This window comes from Rhinatrema bivittatum, chromosome 10 (assembly GCF_901001135.1).
Source record: "Rhinatrema bivittatum chromosome 10, aRhiBiv1.1, whole genome shotgun sequence".
Classification (NCBI taxonomy): Eukaryota; Metazoa; Chordata; class Amphibia; order Gymnophiona; family Rhinatrematidae; genus Rhinatrema; species Rhinatrema bivittatum.
In genome coordinates, this window is record NC_042624.1 from 1,162,868 (window position 1) to 1,185,207 (window position 22,340).

The window sequence follows — 22,340 nt, forward strand, 5'->3', positions numbered from 1 at the left end:
AATAAGTATTCTGGTTCTTCATTTTGGTCTATCCCTCTAAAATCCCAGCCTGGTTCTCCCAACTTGTTTGTTGGTTATAATGGGGTGTTTTGTCACCAGGAGTAAAAGTGATAAAAAGAATAAAAATATGTTTCTCCTCCCATTGTCCCTGTTTCATGTTTGTTTTCTTCTACCTCTATACAATCCCAACCTGGCTCTCCTACCCTTTGTTGGTGATACTATGGTGTTTTGTCCAGAAAAATCCCTCAGGCACTAGAGAAAACATACACAGAGAAACCTTTTGCATGTTCTGAATATGGTAAAAGCCTTTTCTCATCCTGTGGCTGGGGGGAAGGGTGAGATAGGTTTGGAGAAGAAGGGTGGGGCTTTGTGTGATGTGTTAGGTTTTTAGATGCAGGGAACAGAAGGAACCAATGTTCTTTGTGGACATTTTTTCCATTTTGGGTTTAGCTGAGGGATTACTTTTGTTAAGTGGAGGGAAAAACATTATGCAAAACAGGTTGTAATTATTGTTTATGTGCTTGTAGTTTTTATTGGCATAAATGTTACATCTAGTACAAATGTTTTGTTCTGTTTCATTGATGCTTAATAATAAAAAAAAGTTGAACATAAAAAAAGTTTCAAAAGTTAGAGAAAACTAACATCAAAAAATCAAGAATGGGAATAAACTATGTTCAGCTACATAATATGAGAAAAGCTTTTTTAATATATAGCAAACTTCACAAATTACCCTGAAATTACTCATTACCCTAACTCACATTGGACAGACATATGCTGTTTCCCATTGGGTCAATTTATTTAACCTCCCTCCCCTTGCAGGCCACTATGTACCGTCTCAGCCCCCTCCTACACAAGCTATCACACTCTTCTCTTACCTCCACCACTGGGCCACCATATAGTCACCCTGCTTTCTCCACTACTGCAGCTGCTGGTTCGCCAAGTACTTTCTGACTTGTGCATCCGTCACACCACCGATATTCCCTCGACTTTTTGAAAGACTGTGTGCAAAGTTTTCCTTTTTATTTATTTATTTATTTAACACTTTTCTATACCGACCTTCATGGTAGAGACCATATCAGATCGGTTTACATCGAATTGGGGAACTGAACCAAGAACAGTAACCAAAAACAATAGGTTGAACATGAAAAAACAAAGTTACATTTAACAGGGAAATTAAACTTGGAAGCATAGACTGCTGGAAGGAAGGAAAGGCTTGAGATAGCGGAGAAATTATTAGTATAAACAAAGCAGAGTCCGGGCTCTTATTCTGGACTTAGGGGTAATATGGAGATCCATTGCTCCTGAAGGAAGTGCAACTTTTTATAAATCAAGTTCAAACTTGTGCACTACAAGCCAGTATGCCACAATGAGGAGACACCATTGTCCATTTCAGTTGGAAAGCAAATATCATAAGAAACGCAAAATTCCACCTGGCGCAAGATCAAGTAGGGAATGAAAGAAAAGCTTATGTCACAAAAATGATATTGATGATAGATAATTCTCTTGTAATAAATCTGACATGTGGCAAGCACTTCCATAGGAAGACAAACATTTCGAATGCCAGGCTTTTTGCTATACGCTTTAAACTTCACCTTAGAAGTCTTTCTTCCACTTAGCCTTGCTGGCATGCCCAGTATTTTGCACCTTGAGGATCTTGCTGTCACTCTGCCTTTCTGTCATATGCCTTGGTTTGTTCTTGCCTCTGGGAGCCTGGTTTGCACTTCTCACGGAGTTTCGGTGTGTTGATGCTACTCTTTGTGCTTCTTTGTCCCTTTATCAGTATCTTGTGGATTTTCCTGCCACCTTGTCAGTTTTGTTCCCCCTTCATGGTGCCTTTGGATGTTGACGTCACTTTTGGTGATATTTTGCCCCTCATGCTGCCTTAGAGGGTTTGTGCCACTGTGTTGGTGCCCTCTTGTGAAGCCTTGGGTTGTTCTTTCTCTTCTCGCTGATGATGGCTTGGAGAACTCCTGCCACTGCTGGTAACCCTTTGCCCGTTGATGGTGCCTGAGGTTATTCATTCTACTTGTTGTGCTACTTTAGCACAGTCCTTGGAGCTCTCTTCCCTTTCTTACAATACCTTACCATAAGTTTCATTAGAATTGATGAGAAAACCCCAATTCCAGAGCCCAAATTAGGGCTGCGGTGCTTCCCCCACTGGCAAACTAATGAACAAAGAAAACAAATAAATGAATATTTTCTTTTTCATTTTGAAAATAGTGAAGCTATTTTAGGTGCCCACAAAACAAATTAGAAAACCAGACCAAGTATTTTTCCTCTGCACATCTCTAATTTCAGGTGAAAGTAAACTTTCAGTTCATATGTACTGTATAGATAAACACTGCCTGGTGCTGTAGATATTAAATAAAGTGAAATCTTTGAGTCACTAATTATAAATACTGGTACAACTCTGTAGTCCTCTGTGGAAGCTTCTCAGTAAACAATTGTAAATCAGCCTTGGTTTACAAATGGTAAAGTCAAGCCAATGTATTTTAGTGCGTTGGCTCTTTTTTGTCTTGAATTCCATTCATACTAATGATCGGTAGCATCAGAATTAAACTAATAAAATGTGCTCTTCATTATTTTTAAAAGATTTAAGCTGAATATGCAAATTCAATTATTTTGTTAACAAAATCCATATGATAAGACAAAGGATCACTGCATATTTTACACTCTTATTTTAAGAAACATGCAATATGTTTTGTAACTGATAGAGAAAAGCAATTGTTCATATAATTTGATTTACTGTAATTATACATTTATATTCTCTAGATTCCTTAACCTGAGAGAAAATTACCATAGCACTAGCTATTAATTAACTGGGTATCTCCCTGCGAGGTTATTACTATTTATATTACTACTGCTCTAATAACAGCAGCAGTGCAAGCTGGATGCTCTTAAATATATTATACATTGATTTAGGTACAAAAGAGAGAACTATAATGGCTTGATGTTCTGCATAGGAATGTGCAAATTATTAGAGGTCAAACTCAAACCAGGTGGATTTCAGACTAGATCGTTTGGAAAAAATCTGCAGATCAGGGTGAAGTCTTCTCTGATTTTTCTCCCAAGACCTCTGGAATCCACAGAAGCCTGAGGTGGATCCATTAACCTAAAGGAATCTGTAATGGATTTCCTCTAAATTAACTTGGGATTTTGTGAAGATCCTCCACATATTTTGCTGCAAATGTGCCTTTCACTTTGAAAGAGAGTAATTTTATACAATTGTGGATATAAAAGTAAGGAAGTGAATGGAGGGAAGCAGAATATTATAAAATCGTAGTGCTGCTGTTGAAGTAAAAAGGGGCATCTCCACAACAGCTGGGTTCTCAGTAGTAGGTGATTGAAAAAATAGGTTGTCACTGTGCATGGAAAAGTGGTTTCCTAAAATATGGCATATACTAGCAGTGAAAAAATTGATCTAGGATAGCAAAAAACAAAAACAAAAAAACAAAGAGATCTTTATTATAAGATATTGGAAAGGCATGGAAGTGGAGGCAGAAAGAGTTCACAGGCTAAATAATTTTCTTGAAGGACAGTTGAGAAAAAGATAGCGACTTTGGTCAGTTTTTCTCATTTCTTTCAACAAGTCCCAGAAGCTTCTAATAGCTAAAGGATGGCGGGGAAACATTGTATCGCTAAAGCTGTCACTTCTACTTCTGTCCAGATAGATGTCCTGATCTAAGCTCAGGAACTGGTTCGGTGTAAATGATGTCTACTTGTCGACTTCCTCAGGAAACAGGTGGTGGAACTCAGAAAGGAGGTGGCAAAACTGAGAAAAATCCAGGAGAATGAAGACTACATTGATGAAATGCTTATTGAGGCAACAAAGATGAGTAGGGAGAGGGAAAGATAACTGAACACAAAATGATAACTGGACCCAGACTACTACAGCCTCTAGATCTTATGCCCAACTCCAATTTCCCTTGAGGTGCAGAACTGGTATGAAGCCAGTGCATTAACTGCTATTAATCAAGTTTACTTAGGGAATAACCACTGCTATTAATTGCATTAGTAGCATGGGATCTTCTTAGTGTTTGGGTAATTGCCAGGTTCTAGTGGCCTGCTTTGGCCTCTGTTGGAAAACAGGATGCTGGGCTTGATGGACCCTTGGTCTGACCAAGCATGGCAATTTCTTATGTTCATGGAAACAGAAGAGGAGAAACCATCCCAGGATGAGGAGGAAATGAAACTTGTAAACCCAATACTACAGGCTCAAGAACTACTGCACCTAGAAGGTAGAGAGTAGAGATGGTTCGTGACTCACTGCTGAGGTGCATGTTGTCCTGGGAAGTGGGCTGTCTACCAGGTGCTAAAATGCAAGACATAGTGGAGAGATTCCAAAAATCATCATGCCTATTGACTATTATCTAATGCTGCTCATCCATTTTGGCATGAATGATACTGTTAGGTAGCACACAGATCATATCAAAAGCAACTTCATGGCATTGGGAGAGAAGGTAAAGCAGATAGGTGCATAGGTGGTGTTCTCCTCAGTCCTTCCTAGTCAAGGATAAAGGCCCAGGCAGGGATGCTCGTATTCTGGAGAGGAATGAATAGCTGCATGTATGGTATTGATGAGTGTTCCAGCTTCTTGGTCCATGAGATGACATTTCAAAGAATGATGAGATGGGGATCCATCTATTGAAGAAAGGGTGCAGCTGCTTGCAGAACAGACTGGCAAAACTTCTGAAGAGGGCCTTAAACTTGGATCATTGGGGAATGGGGATGGGTGAATAAAGACCTCAGGTAAGTAAAATATTAAACTGTTGTATAGAAAGGGGAAAAAAACATCTGGAAAGTTATGTTTTGGGGCTATTTGGAAAATGGCTTGATAGTGTAGTACAGTATAATTTGTAAGGGAGTGCACACTTTTTTGATTTGATTTGTTTTTTGATTTGTTGTTTTTGATTAGTTTTATTATATTTTTTAATGAAAATAAATAATAAACAAAATAAAGTATCAAAAACAAAATAAAACAGAACAATTGGTCAGTCCCTGCTTCCTAAAAATATCAAAACAAAACTTCTCAGCCCTTCCCTGATGCTCTCAGCCTCCCGCAGACCCTCTAATCCCATTAAGTCTTTAAAATCTATTTAAATCTTCATAGAGAGGGAGCAATTCCCTGTCACTCCTGCCCTGTTACGATTTCAAATGGCTCTGGCAGAGCCCCAAGGCTGGTGCCACTACTATTACTTTCCTTTGTACAAAATGGCACCAACCAGTTATGAATTGGGAATGATCCCTTCACTGAAGGGAGCTATCAGTGGAGTGGTTAGTAAAGTGAATAAACAATACATGTTGGTATAACTGAGAGCTGTACCGGCATGCAATATTGGACGATACAGACTCCAGCAAAGACAACATTGTTGAAGAGGAAGATTTTATGTCTTTTTTAATTCTCCTCTGCTTTCCTTCTTTGAATATTTCTCAGATGTAGTGCAGAGGTGGCACAGGGAGCCTCTTCAGTATAAGAATGGGTGTTTTCCTCTGTTCTGATTTATGCTCATCCATAAACCTGACATGGTGTCAAAACACATTCGGGAGAGTCCATGGGACAGGTGCTTATCCAACAGCTAAAATAATTAAACACTCCCCATTTAGCCATAGGATTAGGGGGTTAATCAACGTTTGTGGTGAACATTTAATATAGTTTGAAAAGAGAGAGTAAAGATATCTTAGTTCATTTTAATTAAAAGTGCTTTTGAAAAGAACTCTGATGCTGGATCCTTCCTGTGAAGTGCAAACGTTTTCCCATGTTACCTTTATTTTTAAACTGCAATCAGTATTATTCAAAGGAGACATGCAGCTTTCGGACAGTATTGCATGCTGTAATTATAAAGATATATTTGTTCCCTTTTCCTTATTACCTTGAGAACGGAGTCCTTTTATATTGATTGGTTTCTGCTCTGCTATATCCAGTCTAGCCAACAGGGGAACGATCTGATTTCAGTTTATTTTTATTATTTTGTCCCTACAGGGGGAATAGTTGCTTAAAAATGCAATTACAGCTTATTAGCATTTCTACCAGCTCAGACCTACAAATGTAATGCCTTTTAGTTGTGAATGTCGGCCTAGGATTGTAAGATGCTTATAATGGGGGAGGTAAATTAGCTGTGTAAGTGAACACGAGTGAGCACAATGACCTTGTGGTGTTCTGGGATTCGTGTACTGCTGATCTTTTTTGGCCTGAATCCTTTAGTATAGAAACCGTATATCAGATACTGGAGAGGAAGGCATCTACTGTAGGATCCATCTAATATGAAGGAATGGGAGCCCCCTATGGGTGTGGCCCCCAAAAGAAGAATGAATCAAGTGAAGGTCCCTCCCTATTTGGTGTCATCCTTGCTAGTAGGTAGAACAGCAGGATAATGTGGTCTAGCAGGGCCTCATAGTTCTCCAAAGAAAGCTCAATGTAATCTCAAAGAAGCCCTCAACGCCCAGGCTGCTGGTGCACCTTAAGATTCAGAACACTTGCAGTGATCTTTGGCCACACTACCCACATCTATGAACAGCATCGATCATCAGAATGGTACAATTCTGTAAGGAATTATGGAATTATTAGATACAAGAAGGGGCGATACTGAAAAATATGCAGATTATTGCAAAGCCTACAGATACTTTTTCCCATGGACTTCCACCAGTTTTCAGACGGAAAGTCCCTCTGCACATAGTTTCATGTTGAAAATTGCCTGTGGAAAATGTATCCATAGTGAATTTCACCTCCATTTTCTGTGGGTATTTTCCCCCTAAAAACAATGCTCATAGCTTTGATAAAGCCTCCACTTCCCTAACTCCAATTCTGATTCCACCTATTTTATTTATTTAGCATGTTTTATATTCCGCATGATCAACATAGCATAACATAACACTCTGAGCCACTGGCAGCTAATGAAATCTTATGAACTCAGGTGTTTATATGATCTCTTCGGCTAGTACCATTTCAAATACATGCAGAAGCATGCTGTAGGAGCTGTAATGTTCGTAAATACTTTCTGGGAACATTTATATATATTAGTCAACATGAGTAAAATTAGGCATATGTTGACCCTGCATACAGGTGAATAATTTTTAGAAACCCTTTTATTTGTTTGTTTAAAGGATGTATAGACTGCTCCGTCTACAATTCTGTGTGGGTTACATAAAAACATACTTAAAACAGACAAAACATACTGGGTCAGACCAAGGGTCCATCAAGCCCAGCATACTGTTTCCAACAGTGGCCAATCCAGGCCATAAGAACCTGGCAAGTACCCAAAAACTAAGTCTATTCCATGTTACCATTGCTAATGGCAGTGGCTATTCTCTAAGTGAACTTAATAGCAGGTAATGGACTTCTCCTCCAAGAACTTATCCAATCCTTTTTTAAACACAGCTATACTAACTGCACTAATCACATCCTCTGGCAACAAATTCCAGAGTTTAATTGTGCGTTGAGTAAAAAAGAACTTTCTCCGATTAGTTTTAAATATGCCCCATGCTAACTTCATGGAGTCCCCCCTAGTCTTTCTACTATCCGAAAGAGTAAATAACCGATTCACATCTACCCGTTCTAGACCTCTCATGATTTTAAACATCTCTATCATATTCCCCCCCTCAGTCGTCTCTTCTCCAAGCTGAAAAGTCCTAACCTCTAGACTTTCCTCATAGGAGAGCTGTTCCATTCCCCTTATTTTGGTAACCTTTCTCTGTACCTTCTCCATCGCAATTATATCTTTTTTGAGATGCGGCGACCAGAATTGTACACAGTATTCAAGGTGCGGTCTCACCATGGAGCGATACAGAGGCATTATGACATTTTCCATTTTATTCACCATTCCCTAATAATTCCCAACATTCTGTTTGCTTTTTTGACTGCCGCAGCACACTGAACCGACGATTTCAAAGTGTTATCCACTATGATGCTTAGATCTCTTTCTTGGGTTGTAGCACCTAATATGGAACCCAACATTGTGTAATTATAGTATGGGTTATTTTTCCCTATGTGCATCATCTTGCACTTATCCACATTAAATTTCATCTGCCATTTGGATACCTAATTTTCCAGTCTCACAAGGTCTTCCTGCAATTTATCACAATCTGCTTGTGATTTAACTACTCTGAACAATTTTGTGTCAGCTGCAAATTTGATTAACTCACTTGTCGTATTTATTTCCAGATCATTTATAAATATATTGAAAAGTAAGGGTCCCAATACAGATCCTTGAGGCACTCCACTGTCCACTCCCTTCCACTGAGAAAATTGTCCATTTAATCCTACTCTCTGTTTCCTGTCTTTTAGCCTACTCTGTGTTCTAGCGTCTCCGTGTTCCAGCGTCTCCTTGTTCAGCCTCTCTGTGTGTTCCTTCCTGTGTCCTTACTCAGGTAGTACCTTCTTGGACTGTTCTCTGGTACTGACCTCTGCCTGCCTGACTACTTTATATGTCCTGAAGTCATTGCCCATGACTCCCTCACTGGGGGCCACACTGGCCGCGAAGGAACCCTTGATCTGCTGAACCGGTATTACTGGTGGCCGACGGTGAGACAGGACAGGACGTTCATGCATTTTTGGGCTCCTGCCCTACTTGCGCCTTACAGAAGCCACTCACCGGGAAGCCTAGGGGCTTATTACAACCGTTGCCCATTCCGGTGGAGCCCTGGATGCATATCTCCACAGACTTTGTGGTGGATCTCCCAGCTTCAGAAGGAAACACGGTCATTTGGGTGACCGCAGACCGGTTCTCCAAAATGGCGCATTTTGTTCCTCTGCCAAAGTTACCCTCAGCACCTGACTTGGCCAACCTTTTTGCTCAGCACATTTTTAGACTCCATGGCCTCCCTCAGGACATAGTGTCAGATTGAGGTCTGCAGTTCACCGCTCGATATTGGAAGGCACTATGTAAGCGTTTCAACGTGCAATTCAGTCTCTCGTCTGCGTTCCACCCCCAGAGCAATGGGCAGACAGAACGGACCAACCGGACGTTAAAGACTTTTCTTCGGTCATTCGTTAACGAACGACAAGACAATTGGGCCAAGTTACTCCCATGGGCGGAATTTTCGTATAATAATCATACGCATGCCGCTACTGGAAGTTCACCTTTCCTCATTGTATAGATAATGCAGTGTGGCTCCTGTCTTGGAAGGGAGCCCTGGTGTGGCTCCTGCCACGCCGGCACGATAGCGGCCTCCTGCCACTGCAGGGAACCTGGCACAGCTCCTGCTGTGCCAGAAGGATGACGACAGGGGTCGGGCCAGCTGGCCTGAAGAAGGGTGGGATCGCAACAGATATGTTTTTTTACGCACTGATCTTCCTGTCAGTGGGAATAGGAATATCTCTGGTGATCACAACTTTCCTTATTCTCTTCTTTTCTATCATGGTTATGTTTCCAATGTTTGTTTGGCATCCGTGTTAGAATGTTTACACAGCTTCCAAAGAATAAGCCATGCTACCTTGTTGTGCCTATTTGTATGTAGGGTTTCTGACATCAGCATATCACGTCCAGGAATAAGATGTATAACCGTTTCCAGTTCTATCCCAAAGAATCTGCATTTGTTTGTTTTACCTATCTTTTCTATGCTGACTGGGAACCATCTTGTCTATTGTCCACTATCCTGTGTCGCAATTATCAATTTCTCATCCATAGGTTTAAATTGATCTTTCTTCAACCATCTCTATTTCAAATCTTGATCTATGTGGGGTAGCTAAAGTAGTTCTTCCTGTTTCCCACTGTACTTATGGTTTTGTCAATTATCTTTCCTTGTTTGCTGGTTTGATTCTTTAATGAGTTTTTCTTGGTTTTTTATTTTTTTACTAATTCTGTAGATTCTTTATCTTTGTGTACTGGTGGATTTTCAATCATTCCCTCCAGTCGTCATGACAATTGTTCTAGTTTAAGGACCAAGACTTGCTTGCTTTCGTACATCTGCACTATTTTAGCATTTGGGCCTATTGATGCCATTAAGTATGCCTGAAGGCCTATTATGGTAGCTCTATATTTGTAATCAATTTCAATAAGATCCATACCACCTTCAACTCTAGGAATGTACAATCTCCGCATGAACTGCTTCTTATAAATTACCAGATGGGTGTGGAGGAGCTTTCTTGTTTTTACATCCAATTACACATGATATTTATGAGGCCGGTCTACTATTCCAAAAGTGTATCATAATGCAGGAATTGTAAGCTACTTAATAGTTTGTATCTTATTTTGTGCAGTTGAAGTATTGTTTACATTCAGCTTCACACTACTATAGTATTCTTTACTGATCTTTTCTCTCAGTACTTTATACTGCATTTTTCCACTTTCCTCTACTTCTAGATATTAATAATCACCTTCCTGCAATCTTTAGCCAATAAGATTTTTTCAGTTTTGCTTAATTTTCCTTTACAAAAAGTTGCCTTAGCACATTTTTCCAAGCCCAATGTCATAACGTAGTAACAATGGCAGAAAAAGTCCAAATGGTCTAACTAGTCTGCCCAGCTATAGAGAATAGCCACTGCCATTAGCAATGGTAACATGGAATAGACTTAGTTTTTGGGTACTTGCCAGGTTCTTATGGCCTGGATTGGCCACTGTTGGAAACAGGATGCTGGGCTTGATGGACCCTTGGTCTGACCCAGTATGGCATATTCTTATGTTCTTATAAGGTAGTTGTTGTGAGACCCGATCGCGACTGCATGCGATCGGGCCTCCCTACCTGTTCCCCGCAGGTCAATCGGGACTCCTCTGCTGGCGGTCGGCAGGGCGCGGGCCGCGGCATGATGGCGTCCTGCCGTCCAAAGACTGCATCGAAGGAGCCGCGGCTGGCTCCGCCTCTTAAAGGGGCCGGGCCGCGGAAACGAGGTCGGCCCCGGAACTGACGTCAGGCTAGAGGGAGATTTAAACCTCCTCCGCGGGGTTCCTGATGCCTTCTCAACAGGTCCCAGTCGTGTTCTGTCCGGTTCCTGCTGTCTCCCGCCTGGTCTTGACTCTGTGTTTTGCCTGCCGCCCGCCTGTTACCTGGACTGCCTTGACCTTGTCTGCCTACCGCCTGCCTGATACCTGGACTGCCTTGACCTTGTTTGCCTGCCGCCTGCCTGATACCTGGACTGCCTTTGATCTTGTTTTGCCTGCCGCCTGCCTGAACCTTGGATTGCCTTTGACCTCGTTGCCTGCTGCCTGCCTGGACCTCGGACTGCCTTTGACCTCGTTGCCTGCTGCCTGCCTGGACCTCGGACTGCCTTTGACCTCGTTGCCTGCTGCCTGCCTGGACCTCGGACTGCTTCGGATCTATCTTGTCTACTGGAATCCCTGACTGAAGTCTGCAGTGCTCCTGGGAACTCCACTATACCCCTGCCTGGAACTTGGACTTACTTCTGACTCTTCTGGCCTGTACCAGCCTGCCGAGGACTGCAAAGGGTACTGAGGGGTAGCAGTACCGAGACGTCCACCATCCGGAGTCGTGGGGCACCTGGTTCCTCAGGTGGGTGTCTCTCTTTCTCCGGGGCAAGGGTCCACAGTATACCGAGCATAACAGTAGTAACCGCTACTCCATGCACGTTACCACTGTGTCTCTGTTTAGGGTAGTAACTGCTGCTCTGTGTTGGTTACCCTCCAGCCTTATGTTAAGGGTAATACTATTTATAATCAGAGAAGCTGCTTGGAAATGCTTTCTGTCTTGGCTGTAGAAGTAGTCCTGTGCATTTTCTTTGATGTTGTGGCTCAGCATTGGCTGTCATCTGAATACAATTCTCCCCCCCCCGTGCTGTTGAAGTGGAGAGTGATATCACAATTGCACCAAAAGCATCAAGGCGAATCAGTTAACGGTAGCAATCCCATGACTTCTGATTAACGCTCTATGCAGGTCACCCCCATTTACCCCTTTCTTCATTTCCAACCTCTAACCTTTAGGGATCCACAATGTTTATCTCATGAACTCTTGAATTAATTTACTGTTTTCATTCTCACCACCTCCTCCGGAAAGACATTCCAGGCATCCACCACCCTTTCCCTGAAGAAATATTTCCTGACATTGGATATGATTCCTTCCTCCTGGAGTTTCATTTCACGAGCCCTAGTTCTACTGTTTGCTTTCCAATGGAAAAGGTTTGAAGTCTGCACATCATTAAAATCCTTCTGGTATCTGAATGTCTGAATCCTATTTCCCCTGCACTTCCTCTCTTGCAGGGTATACATATTCAGATCCTTCAGCCTCTCCTCATAAGTCTTCTGATACAGACCCCACATCATTTTGGTCAACCTTCTCTGGACCACCTCCATCCTGTCTCTATCCTTTTTGAGATACTGGCTCCAAAACTGAACACAATACTCCAGGTAAGGCCTCACCAATGACCTGTACAAAGGCATCATCGCCTCCTTTTTCTTGTTATTCCTCTCTCTATGCAGCCCAGCAATCTTCTGGCTTAAGCTACCACCTGGTCACATTGCTTCACCATTTTCAGATTGCTGGACACTATTATCCTAAGATCCCTCTCCCAGTCCGTGCAGATTGGTCTTTCACCCCCATCACATATAGCTCTATTGTGCTGTGCATGCTTCCTGCTCCAGCCTTTCTCCTATCATTCACAATGCTGCCCAGTTGACATGGGGACAGGAGAACAAGAGCCACAGTTTGCATATGAATGAGTCACAAGTTGTTCGCCCCTGCTGTAGTAGATCCCTGCATGCCTATATACTTGTGTATATGGGACCACATGGAGGTTTTTGGAAAATTACCTCTTATGTTCATATGTCCCATTGTTTTTTAAAAGTGGCAAAGCCAAACTGTAAGTGCTAGCTGGCAAAGGTTAATGCCTTCACCCCAAAGTGCTAGTTGTAATAAATGTTTTGTTAAATCCTCCCTATTTTAATTACCATAAAGCAGTATATAACTTAGCGACGGTATAGACAAGATTTTAAATAAATAAATAAATAAATACCATTATTCTATACTGGTGTCTCAATTTTCAGTTGTCTAACAAAAAATTTCATTGAAGTACATCTTCAGGAAACAGTCAAAGAATAATGCTGAAATACTAATATATTTTGTTTAGAAATTATTGACAAGAATATTATGCTGTGTAAGAAAAGAAGACAATTTATATACAGGAAAAGTAGAGTGATATGCTACATTATTGATTTCTTCATGATGGGGACTGTCAGAGATCGCATGCACTGCAGCATTTAGAGTTTATTAAATTAGGTGTTGTGTACATTTAATGATTTTCACTAGAAAAAGGCAACATTTTGCTACATAGGATTCTGTTTTCTGTATATAAGGGTTAATCTCTCAGGCTGCTGAACAGCTATTATGTAAATAGTCTTCCAGCCTTCCACCCAGCCCAGGCATGCTTGAAGTTTTAAGGGACTTGGTATTAGAGTGGGGAAATTGGGGAAGGGAGATAGACAAGAGAAGGATAGGGTGAAAGGAATGGTTATGAGAAAGGAGATGAATGCATGAGAGAAGAAAGAGCATGGAGAACAGGGAAAGAAGGATGGGTGGAGTGAAGGGGGGAGTGGAAGAGGGAGTGAAGGAATGGTTGAAAGTCTGAATGGGGGAAAGATGAGAGACTTCAGCGTCAGCTTCCGGACTGCTCAATGCTCTTTCTGAATACAATAGAGTATTGGGATATAAGACTGGCTTTCAAATATCAGAGCTGTTCCATCTCGGACCCAGAAAAGATGCCTAGACAGTGGACACCTAAATGTCTTTTTCATTTTAAACTAGCCAAAGACTACAACAGAGGATTAGACACAAATTTGGAAAGCTGTATATAAGATATCTATTTATAGCCATAGGGTTGCGCTTATGTATACATTAGTATGCAGGACATATACATATCCCTTATTCTTTGCCAGATTATCTCCCTCTTCTTCTAGGTTCTGTTGGAACCTTCTGTGGTAATGAGGGTTCTTATAGCCATAACTGGTGGACATGTGCCTTTATCAAAGCATTTTGGGGAAAAGTAGAAGCTAAAGTGTATAACATCTTTAATCTGCAGATACGACTTTTGCTTGCATTAAGCTTACTAGGATTATGGGAGGATGCAGCATTGAAGATGTGAAGGGTAGTAGGGTTGTGAGCCCTTTGTGCTGCGGCGTAGTTGATGCATGCTCGAAGGTGAACCCATGAGGCCTTCACTGGCAACTAGAGATCACAGCCTATAGCAGGACAGTAAGGAGCTTCACCTATACTAGCTACCTCTCCCGCATATTGAGCCCTTGGGTTCTGGTGGCCAGCAGGTCTTAGGCAGGTCCTTAGGGAAGTGAAGAGATCTAGAGTCTAGAGGCACACCAGAATCATAGCAGGCAGCAGACTAATGGAATCAGAGACAGGCCAAAGTCGGGGCAGGTGACTAGCAAGAGTGGTCAGGTCCAGATACAAGCAGAAGATCAGGTTCAGGCAGCAGGCAATTGGGGTCAGGTCCAAGCAAGAGGTCAAGATCTGAAGAGTCAGGCCAAGGGTAGATGAAGATACACTGAAGATACTGGACAAAACAGACAGGACAAGGCAAGGCTGGACAAGGAGGGCTGGATAAAGAAGACTGGAAGAGACAAGGCTAGACAAGGCAAAGTTGGAAGAGATGGCTGGATACAGGAACACAGGTCTCCTGCTAGGGCAGGAGACCCGTTGCTGAGGTGCCAATGCTAGGAGGCACCTTAAGTAGTGCAGAGGCAGACATCATCAAAAGGTAAAGTGAGTATTCTGCCACAGGTTCTTTAATTACTGAAGTGAGATGTGCACGTGCATAAAGAGGGCCAGAGAGGAGCAGGAAAGAGATGGTGTGTGAGCACTGCATACCATTCCCAGTGACTTGCACATACTGGCATCATCCTTGCCGTGGATGGAGTCGCTGCTGAGTCTGGAATGAATGAGATGGTTCATGGGACTGACTTGTGGGCTGCCCATCCTAACAGAAGGTTATCAGCATAAGTTATGCAATCATTTAATGAATGCAGCAATGTTTACTATAGTAACTCATTGGAAATCTGTTCAACCTGTATTGTATTGGTGCATGAAATTGTGTTAATAAAAAAATTGACTTAGTCACTTCAGAAAAACATGACCATGTATGATAAAATATTGGGTAGATACTGGGCATATATTGGGGTTCATTTGTAAGGCCTGATTTATTTTCTTTTTTATCTTATCTTTTATCTTGTTCATATGAATGGCACCAGGGAGGATAGACATTTTGAAACTAACTTTTTGGATATATAATTTTGGGGACCAAAGGGTGACTTTTGAAAATGTACCAGAACCACAATGAATATTTCTAGAGCTCGTAGAACTCTCCAAATAGCTGGCGTTATGTTTCAAGTTACCCATGCTCTGTCTTCTTCTTCACCCAGTTTGCTCACCCCCGTTTTATTGTAACTTTTTTACTAGGTTAAGGTATTTAAGGTTATCGTTCCCCAGTTTCCTGTAAACCGACATGATATGACTCGGTCATGAATGCCGGTATAAAAAAAAGCATCAAATAAATACATAACTAAATATCTCTGACTTCATAATTGATTGTTAATCAGTGTCTGCTGGTTTATTAAATAAAGAGTTCAACAACAACAAAAAAAGGAATGGAAGTGGGAGAAAATAATGAAAAGAAAACAGAAAAAGTAAGAAAATTAGATTTAAAAAAGAATACAATGACTGAAAGAAACAGTTGGAGAAGTTTATTTGAATGATGGGCTTTAACAATTAATGTTTTTTGCATATATACAGTGGAGCAGATTTTATAACATGCGCGCGTGTGACGGAGTCCTCTGCCACGCCTCCCGGACCGCCCGTTGGCTGCCCAGCAATGCCCCTGGACCGTACCGCTCCCGTCCATTCAGAAAAGCCCCGGGACATACGCATGTCCCGGGGCTTTATGCATGCTGCCGGGCCTTTTGAAAATAGGCCCGGCACGTGTAGGGTTTTGAAAATCTGCCCCATTATGTATATCCCTGAGTTGCCCCAGGAGAACAAAGGCTATGACAAAAACACACCATGCCCACAACACTCAATCAAATGCATAACTGAGCACACACATATAGGCACATAGAACAGATGAGATCAACATATAAGAGAAATATATAAGAGAAAACAAATTACCTGTGGTAATTAGAGTTAACCCTTCATTGCTGGCATATGACTCTGGATCTTCCTTCAGCCACTGGGGCAGTGGAGAATCCTTCATCTCTTCTTTCTGATATCACCTGAGAAGAAAATACAATGGAAGTAATTTTCAAAGAGTTATGCAGGTGAAAATTAACATATATGCATGTAAGTAGCCTGTAGGCATGTAATCGCTATTTTATAAAAATCGAAAGTACACATGCATGTTATCTTTTGCTCATCTACAGTAGACATGTGTAAAAGAGGCATTCTGGAGTGCAGTCAACAATTATGCACATAAGTTGCTATTTAAAAGACACAAGCATGCATTATCAACTTATGTAATTTTACACTTGCTAATTATCTAGCATAATTAATCTAGATTACTGCAATTCACTCCTGCAGGGCCTTCCAACATACACCACCAAACCACTCCAGATGGTACTGAATGCCACTGCAAGGATACTTACAAACACCAAAAAAAGGGACCATATCACCCCGATCCTCCAGCATCTCCATTGGCTTCCCATCAAATATAGGATTCAGTTCAAAACCTGCATGATGATTCATAAGGCCCTACATAACATCTCTCCACTCAACTTAACCTTCCAGCTTCAACTACACTCTTCTAACAAACCAACCAGAAGGGCATATCAGAACAGAATGATCACCCAACCTGCAAAATCTACCCTGAGGAAACGTGCTCTATCTACAGCGGGCCCGTCTCTCTGGAACTCCCTACCACCGGACCTCCGCATTGAGCCGTGCCATACTACTTTTAAAATGAAACTCAAGACTTGGCTCTTCCGTCAAGCTTTCCCAGAGAGCTAAAAGCAAGAAGAACAACAACCATCCTTGCCTTACAGCAATAATCTAATGTTTATATTACTTCAGTTATATGTTTCCAAGTTGTGTTCTAAGTTGATCTTAGTTGTTTTTCCCAATAGATTGTACTTTATTATATATTATCCGTTCATTAATTCGATATGTTCCATGTAAACAGCCTCCCCGGCGATAGTTATTTCTGTTAAATGTGAACCGGAGTGATATGTATTGTATACAGGAACTTCCGGTATATAAAAACCAAAAATAAATAAATAAATAAATAAATAATTGATACCAGATTTGTTTATTGTGTAGTATTAGCTCAGTGGGAGGTCTGGGGGAATGGGGGTGGGAATTAAAGCTGAAGAACCAGGAAAATCTTGATGACCTGGAGAAAGACTGGGTGAACTGCTGGAGTAATTGCTAAACTGGTTAATTTCAATCATGTGCGCATGTTTTAAAATATGCTGATTTACGTGTGTAAATCAGGTTTTACATAAGTCCTACTTTATTTTAGCACGTAAAATATACAAGCAGCATATATTTTTAAAATAGGTAGGAAAATTATGCATGTTAAATGCACTGAAATGTTCACATGTCATCGTGCATAAGCATACATATGCTCATTTGTTCCAGCGTAAAGAAATGTGCATTTTATAATACATGCACATATGATACATGTGGGTTATGCAATACTGTTAGAGTTCTGCATGCGGCCATACATGCGGCCATACATGTGTATTTATGCAGCCACACAATAATTCAGTCTTGCAACATCGTCCTGTAATTTGTTTATCCATAAGAAGCATGATTTCTGTTAGCATGGTGCTTCCATTCTGTTCTATTAGAATTCATCCTTTAGAATGCTTTCATTCTACGTGACTATGTTATTTTCTAAAAGCTCATCGGATGAAAGAGAAAACAGGGCACCATAGTCATAGAATTGCTCGATCCAGCCCCAATCATACTCCGTTTTCACAAATGTGCAAATCATATGCTTTCCTCATAAAAAGCACACATTTAGAAAAAGTGAACTAGTTATCAGTTTTGAAAGCATGAAATTCCCTGGGCAGTTCCACTCCCATAATTCAGCTGAAGACTGGCCAAATAGCTTACTCTGGCTTCCCCATGAGCAAATGGACTTTTCCTTTATTTGAGAAATAAAGCTCCAGAATAAATAATAGTTTTACAATCCAACCTCTTAAAAATGAACACATATTTGGGAAATATATTAAGAGTACAGGAACTAATTCTTCAGCCTAACTTATTTGGTATGCAATTTTGGTTTTATTACATCTTTGTATTGTCATATGCTTCCCTTTTTTAATATTAACAATATTTTAAATGTGTAATCTGTTTGGCTCTGTAATTTGGGCCAAAATTCATCAAACTATCACATGTGATAGGAAGAGGGGTGTGTTTTATGGTAATAGCCAATTTATCGCAAAGTGCTTTGCATGGGCATTACTACAGAGTGTGATAACTTTTTCACACTAAGTGGGGGGAGGAGAGAGAGAGAGAGAGAGAGATCACCTAGCTATAAGGTCCTTATAGTAGTTAGGTATTTATACCTCTATATGAGGCCCACCAAGTTACTCGAGGTGAGGTTTACGTAGTAGTGTAGGGGTTAGGGGCCACTTTGACATGCGGAGTGAGATATACAAACAGAACAGTACACTCGTGTGAAGATTTGATGTCCTTCAGAGTGAGGAAACTCACACAAAGATGAGATTTGTACAATGTTCTCTTAACCTAGTTTGATGGACTCTCTACCCCCCACCAATATTTATCCTTCTTTAATCTCACCCCCACTATCACAACTCAACGAAGAGCCACATAAACAGCAGCTCATTGGAATCTGGCTGAAATGGTCTCTATGTCTGACCACAAGGTGTCACCAATGAGCAATGGCTTAAACTCCTCCCAGCAGGGACTATGAGAGTCGGCTCCATTAAATCACTATTCCTGTCCAATGCATGGACCAGACACATGAGCTGGGATTCAGACTCAGGTCTTCTGCTTAGAAGTGCACAGTGCATTCCACTGAGCTGCTAGACTGATCTTGCAATCTCTAGTCTGTGTGTGTGTGTGTATGTGTGTGCATGAGTATGTTTAACAAAGGTTGAAAATGTGCTATTACAAAATTTGTTGTAACTCAGGTGTGTGAAATTGGGCATAAATATACGCATTGTTTTAGACTGTATTAGGATGAGTATTATCTTGTGCTTTTATTTTGTACTTATGTACTTATTTATTTATCTGGAAACCACTTTGAAACCTAATTGAAGCAATGGTAAATCAAGACTGCAAATAAACTAAACTCAATAAACAATGTAAATGTGGAGCGGCAGCTCTCTAATGTTCCAAATCAAAGTCAATTCATTTAAACTTGGATTCCTGTAATTATTATGAAGGATACATTTCAAGTTGGATGCTTTACTTTACATCCATCATTCAGTGAAATTGTTTAAAAAAGTTATGTAAGGTAGCAAACTGCTAAGACTTCAAGAAATATTTTGCCTTCTTCACCTCAACCAGGTGAGCTGGAACAGTGTGGATCCACATGAATTAAAAATCCAAGCCAGAGCGCATCAAAAATCCATGGAGATGCATGCTGAACGAATGACAATGTAGCACCAGTGAAAGTTTATGTTTTAATGCAATTCATGGTACAGCCAACCTGCCAAAAGAGATAAAAATGAGCTAGTATCTCTGAAGGTGGTTGGACAATTTGCTTCCTTAGTGCCATACATAAATGGCTTCCCTAGAACTATTATCAATCCCTAAGAGGGCGATTTTCAAACTGTCTGTATTGGGACAAAGTGTACATATGCTATTTATCTGCTGACATTGCACTAGTTTTCATGGAAACACATGCTCATAATTTCCTTGGAAAATTGCCGTAGGGACAAATGACATACAGTCACTTGTACTTGCTATTTCTGTGGGAGCATTTTTCTGCTAAAGTATGCACAAAAATTTGAAAATAAGATCTGCATGCATATTTTCCCTCATTCAACCTAAAAGCCCTTCCTGCCCTGCCTTCAGAACACCTCCTCTCAATGCAGCAAGACATATGTGTTGATTTGCTGCTATTTATATTTAGCTTGCTTGATCTATTACCTCTTCCTTTTGCATCTTCAAACAATGATTCCAGTATGTACAGCAATTTCTACAGGGATTATCTGATATAAAAAACAGAGAATATTTGATATAACTACATTGGTTTAAGGCTGCAGAAACGTACACCGTTCTTGAAATTAATAATGAGGTTTTATTATAGCAGCATAAATATACAATGGTTTTTCCATAGATATGATGTTATTTTAAGTTTCTGGTTTTACAGAGCAAAGCATTGTTGATATAAATGCAATAAGAACTCCCTCATTTGACCCAGAGTCAACTTGCACTTAGTAAATGCAATGACAATTATCTTACCCAACTGAAATAATAATTTATTTATTCACCTATGAGCATTTGACATGCTGCCTTTTTCCAAAGTTGTTCTCAAGAAGGATTACAATAAATTTAAATGAACAGAGGCACTAGAACAGCTTAAAATCAAATCAGAATTTGTATTTAATATAGCACTGGGATCCAGCATGGGAAAACCCCTTTGGTGAATAGTTTCAAGATCCAGTTACATTCCTGTTGTATACAATAGCCCCTCATCGGGAACTCAGGAAGTTGGGCTGAAGAGTTTATCTTAGAGGAAGGCCTGGCTGAAACGTCATGCTGGCTTTTTTTTTTTTTTTTACTGAGCTTGAGGTAGCATTTAAGACTAATCGGAGAAAATTCTTTTTCACTCAACGCACAATAAAGCTCTGGAATTTGTTGCCAGAGGATGTGGTTAGTGCAGTTAGTATAGCTGGGTTCAAAAAAGGTTTGGATAAGTTCTTGGAGGAGAAGTCCATTAACGCCTACTAATCAAGTTTACTTAGGGAATAGCCACTGCTATTAATTGCATCAGTAGCATGGGATCTTCTTAGTGTTTGGGTAACTGTCAGGTTCTTGTGGCCTGGTTTTGGCCTCTGTTGGAAACAGGATGCTGGGCTTGATGGACCCTTGGTCTGACCCAGCATGGCAGTTTCTTATGTTCTTATGTTGTTATGACTCCAGGTGCAGGGTTAGTGGTATTTTGTTCCAAATTTCTGGTGCATAACAAACTGAAAGCACAAAGTCTCATGCAGAACAATCTGGCAGTCGTCAGCAGAGAAAGAAAGACGAGCCATTTCAGTAGATTGGAGCCCCCTTGAGGGGATGTAAGTGGAGAAAAGTTGAGAGAGATTTATTCAAGCAGTTGAAGACAGAGCAGAGAATTTTAAACGTTATCCTGCTTTCTAGTGGGAGACCTGGATTATCATCAAGAAGCAGGGAGATCCTGGATTATCTGCAAGGAGAACTATTCTGTCAGCTGGTAGTGGAACCCACATGGGAAGAGGTGATACTGAACTTGGTGCTTGCCAACAGGGACAATATCTCTGATGTTGATCATCTGAAATCCAGTGACCACTGAGTGGTATGGTTCATTATTAGAGTGCAAGAGATGAAGGTTCATTTCAAGGTGAGCGTAGACAGGCAAAAATATCTGGAAAAGCTAAGAGAAGCTGGGAAAGTAGTCAGGAATACAAAAAAATAAAATAGAAAGAGAAATAGCAAATATCATAAAATGGGGGGGGGGGAGGGGAAAGATTTTTTTTTAGATTATATTAGTGATAGTTGTAATGACACACAAATAACACATAAAGACAGACAATGATTAACAAATATTTTAGCTTGAAAATTTGACCAAAAAGTGTTTGGAAAGTGTTTGGTTCGATCCAGAGTAAAACAAAAGTCAGAATTTACAGAAGCATATGAAAATAAACATATTCCCCATAGAAGAATAAATAAAGAATACATTATTCAACAATATTTAGCAAAAACCAGATCTGGGATTATAATACAGCTACATTTTTAATGACTAGCGTGCCTGAGCCTTCAGACACTAGCGACACACAATATGCTCAAAGACTTCATTTCCTGTTCCAATTCAAATGAATAGCTTTCAGGGGATGGCGTCTTTCCAGACTGGCATCTGACATATACACTAGCAAGAAGTATCAAAACACTTTTCAGGCAAAAGTAGAAATGCACAGGGAGAGTGCCAACGTAGTGGAACGAGAGGTGTGCTGCCAAGCAGTCCTTAGGAATTTAATATTGCTTGTTCATGAGGATGATGGCATAATTTTCACAACAGTGACAATGCCTCAATTGCCAAAAATGCAGATAGAGACAACATAACCATCAGTACTCTTAACAGTCAAGTACAGTGGGATACTATACAGCACCATTTGCAAAACGTCTGTAAAATCAGTGGCTGCCAATTTAAAGGTGAACTTTAAAAGCCCGGAGCACACCAAAACCGGGAGACAGGCAGATATGTCAGGCCAGTGCGCGCCGAGCAGATCTTAAAAAGC